Source organism: Phascolarctos cinereus, unplaced genomic scaffold (assembly GCF_003287225.1).
Source record: "Phascolarctos cinereus isolate Bilbo 61053 unplaced genomic scaffold, phaCin_HiC Scaffold_726;HRSCAF=1367, whole genome shotgun sequence".
NCBI lineage: Eukaryota > Metazoa > Chordata > Mammalia > Diprotodontia > Phascolarctidae > Phascolarctos > Phascolarctos cinereus.
Window position 1 is genome coordinate 263,969,052 of NW_027556098.1, and position 4,119 is coordinate 263,973,170.

The window sequence follows — 4,119 nt, forward strand, 5'->3', positions numbered from 1 at the left end:
CCACTTCCCTGAGCCTCAGTTTCTCCACCTGCAAAATGGGGGGGTTGACATGACTTGATGATTGCTAAGGCCTTTTCCAGCTCTAAGTCTGTGAGCCTCAGGTCTGTATATACCATAGGGCTCATAAAACCCTTACAAATACAAGCACAGATATTCTTCTTGGGACCAAGGACAGGGGGCCCTAGCTATTGGGACCACAGCCCCGGTGCTACTGCCACTGGAAAGTTCCAGATCTTCCCCCAGAGAACTGGTGTTGGCCAGTGAAGATGACCAGGCCCTTCTGTCTTGGAGCATGGCATCTGGGACACCCAAAATCCCTTCACTTTCTCAAATTCAGGTCCCATAGCTAGCATACTATTGAGACTTCGGTCTTTTCATCCATAAAATGGCATGGTTGATCTAGCAGAAGTTCTTTTTTTTTATTTTTAAGAAGTTTTTATCTGGTATTTTCTGTTTCTTATGTCACTATAGTTGTTATCGAACATATATATATATGTATTATATATGTATGTGTGTGTGTGTGTGTGTGTGTGTATGTGTGTGTGTGTGTGTGTGTATCCTCGAATGCTTCATGAATTTGCGTGTCATCATTGTCCAGGGACCATGCTAACCTTCTCTGTATCATTCCATTTTTAGTATATGTGCTGTTGAAATAAGCACCCATCAGGAATCATTAATCTTTTTAGAAGGATCATGGACCCACCTTTCAGCAGCCTAGTGAAGCCTGTGGACCCCTTCTAACAATCACAACAACAACATTTAAATGGCAGCTAGGTGGCATAATGGATGGAATTCCAGTCCTGGAGTCAGAAAGACTAATCTTCCCTGAATTAAAATCTGGGCTCAGACACTAAGTGTGTGACCCTGGGCAAGTCACTTAACCCTGCTTCCCTCAGTTTACTCATCTGTAAAATGAGCTGGAGAAGGAAATCGCAAACCATTGTTGAGTCTTTGCCAAGAAAACCCCAAATGGGGTCATGAAGAGTCAGCCATGACTGAACAACAACTGAATAACAACAACTATGTGATAGGCACTCTCCTAAAAGCTTTACAATCATTATCTCATCTAATTCTCAAAACCACCCTGCAAGGTAGATGCTGTTATTATCTCCATTTTACAGAGGAAATTGAGGCAAACAAAAGTGACTTACCCAGAGTCACACAGCTAAGTGTCTGAGGCTGGATTTGAACTCAGGTCTTTTTAGCTCCAGGCTATCCACTGTGCCACCTAGCTGCCTGCAAAATATGTAAAATAACATAAATGAGATTACAAAGGAAACCAATTATATTGATTCTAAAAAAAACAAAATTGGGTAGGAAAAGGTAAAAAGGAGCAATTATCTCACAAAAACAGGGTGTGAAAGGAAGAACTAATATGGAGAAAACAGGTTGTGAGTGGAGGGCTGGTAATGGTGGATCCTTACTCTCATCTGGGTTGAAGAGGAAACAGAGCATACATCTGAACAGGTTTACAAGTCTTCTGAACTTCTAAAGAGGCAAGAAAACTGGGGAATTGGGTGGGGGGGAAGGGTTCATAGAATAAAATTAGAAGGGTGGAGGGAGAAGATAAGGGAGGGAATTTTAGAGGTGTGGGTAAAATAAGGCCTAAGAAGGTAAGGGGAAAAGGTAAGGTAACAGGGATAGGGTAAAAAGAGAGGCTGAGAAGGAAAATAATGAGTAAAAATAAGATGAAGGGAAATTCACAAATAGCAATTAGAACTTTGTCAAATCTATAAGAATACAAGTCATTCCCCAATTGATTAGTGGTCAAAAAATATGAAGAGGCAGTTTTCCAGTGAAGAAATCAAAATAATTTATAGTCATATAAAAATGCTGTAAATCATTATTAGATTAGAGAAAAGCAAATTAAAAAAACCTTGAGAGATCATTTTACACCTACCAAATTGGCAAAAAATGATAGAAGGGGAAATTGACAGATGTTGGAGAGGACATGGAAAAATTGGGACACTAATTCATTGTCAGTGGAATTGTGAACTGATTCAACCATTTTGGAGAGCAATCTGGAATTATGACCAGAGTTATTAAACTCCCTTTGACTCAGCAATACCAGTGCTAGATCTATTTCCAAAGATAATTGGGGAAAAAGGAAAAGAACCTACATGTTCCAAAATGTTTATAGCAGCTCTCTTTGTGGCGACAAAGAACTGGAAATTGCAGGAATGCCCATCAATTGGGGAATGGCTGAATAGGTTGTGGTATATGATTGTGATGGACTACTGCTGTGCTGTAAGAAAACAATGAGCTTAATGATTTTGGAAAAAGATGGAAAGATCTGCACAAAATAGTGAAAAGCAAAATGAGCAGAACCAAGAGAACATTGTATACAATAACAGCAATATTGTTTTAAAAATGACTTTGAGCAAATAAGTTATTTTGTCTATTATAAAAACCCAAATTAACTATAAAGGACCTATGAAGAAAAATGTTATCTGCATCCAGAGAGAGAAGTATGTATAGAATAATTTTATATGTGTGTGTGTGTGTGTGCGTATGTGTGCATGCGTGTGTTTAATGGGGGGAGAAAAAAAGAAAAACTTTACATGATAATTTTGTTGCATGTTTGAAAGGAATAGCCAGTAGTACATAGTAGATTTGCAGTTTCATGTACAAGAGTATTTTTTTATTGTACTATATTATGGAAATGCTTGTTTATTGCATAAATTGAAAATAAAATTAAAAAAGTATAGTTATTGCAAAAAAATTTTAAGTTCATGAACCCCAAATTAAGAACTCCCTAGCCTAGATGATTCCTGACAACTTCCTATCAAATCTGGCCATGAGCTATTTTATTTTCCTATTTTCCTATTCAGGAAACTCCAATGGCTCCTTATGACCTCCAGAATCAAATGTAAAATCCTATTGTCTCTTAAAGCCCTTCACCACCTAGACCTTTCTACCTTTCCAGTCTTCTTACACCTTACTCCCCTCCACATATTCTGCTCTGCAGCGACACTGGCTTCCAGGCTGTTTCATGCACAAGACTCCAGCTTTTGACTCCAGGCATTTTCACTGGCTCTCCCTCATACCTTTCTCTCCTCTTTCTTGTCTCTCCTTCCTCTCATCCCTGAAGTCCCAGGTAAAATCCCACTTTCAACAAGGTCTTCCCTAATTGTCCTTAATGCTGGTGCCTTCCTTCTGGTAAGGTTCTCCAATTTACCCTACAATCGATCTTGTTTGTATATAGTTTTTGCCTCTTGTCCCCTCTGTTAGAAAATGACCTCCTTGAGAGCAGGGGCTGATTTTGCTTTTGTTTGTATCTCTACTGCATAGCCCAGTACCTGGCACATAAATGTTTAGCAAATACCCATTGATTTCAGATTTTTTCGAAGTCTAACACCTCCTGATTTTGAGAGTGTTATTTCAAGTTCCCTCCAAAAAGCCCCTGGCCTACTTAGAAATTAAACCCATCAACCCAGTTCACCTAGAAGCCAACTGAAGATCAATGGAAGCTTTCTCATTTCACTTGCTTGAAACAGTGAGGCAGATGAATGTTATGTCACTCCCGAGTCATCTGAGTCTGGTTTTTGCCCACTGAAGCCCCTGGGCCTGGGGCTGACTAAGAAGCACTCAGTGGGAGGAGACACAGGGATGCATATAAATATACAACAGATAGAACCTTCCTAAACCCTCCTTTTAATCCCTCCTCAGGTTTTCTGAAGGGCTCCACTGAGAGGCTTATTATATCTTTTCTAGCACCAAGTCTTAATTGATGACTTTGATTTTATCAGAGAGGGCCCATTAAAATTGATGGAGTTGCTCTTGGTGACTTCTGTTAACTCCTCTGACACAGCCAGTTTTTCAGCTCTCTCTTTAAATCAGCTTTCTTTTACCCTCCACCCCCAGCCCTACTCTTTGTTGATTGGCCGCCAAGCAGAAGCTGCCTGATGCAAAGATACTTGGTGTTCTCTCCCCCCTTCTCTCCCCTGCTTCCAGCAAAAGCCAAGTCAGAGATTGGAGGGGCCTCTGAGACACTGCTGTGCTATCCCACAGGCTTCTAGACCAAACCTCTCAAAGAGTCAAACAGCTTATTTTTTTTTACCATCATCTGAGGTCCTTTTCACATGCTCCTCTGAGGAAGATCTAATCCATTGGACAGAC

The 4,119-nt window shown here is 40.1% G+C and overlaps 1 non-coding gene across 1 annotated transcript; it reads right to left on the reverse strand.

Annotated features, from left to right (window-relative positions):
- Nucleotides 1–553: 553 nt before the first annotated feature.
- LOC144454609 (U6 spliceosomal RNA) lies at nucleotides 554–660 on the reverse strand. The gene has a single exon (XR_013483127.1). It is a non-coding gene; the product is annotated as a U6 spliceosomal RNA (small nuclear RNA).
- Between the last annotated feature and the right edge of the window lie 3,459 nt (nucleotides 661–4,119).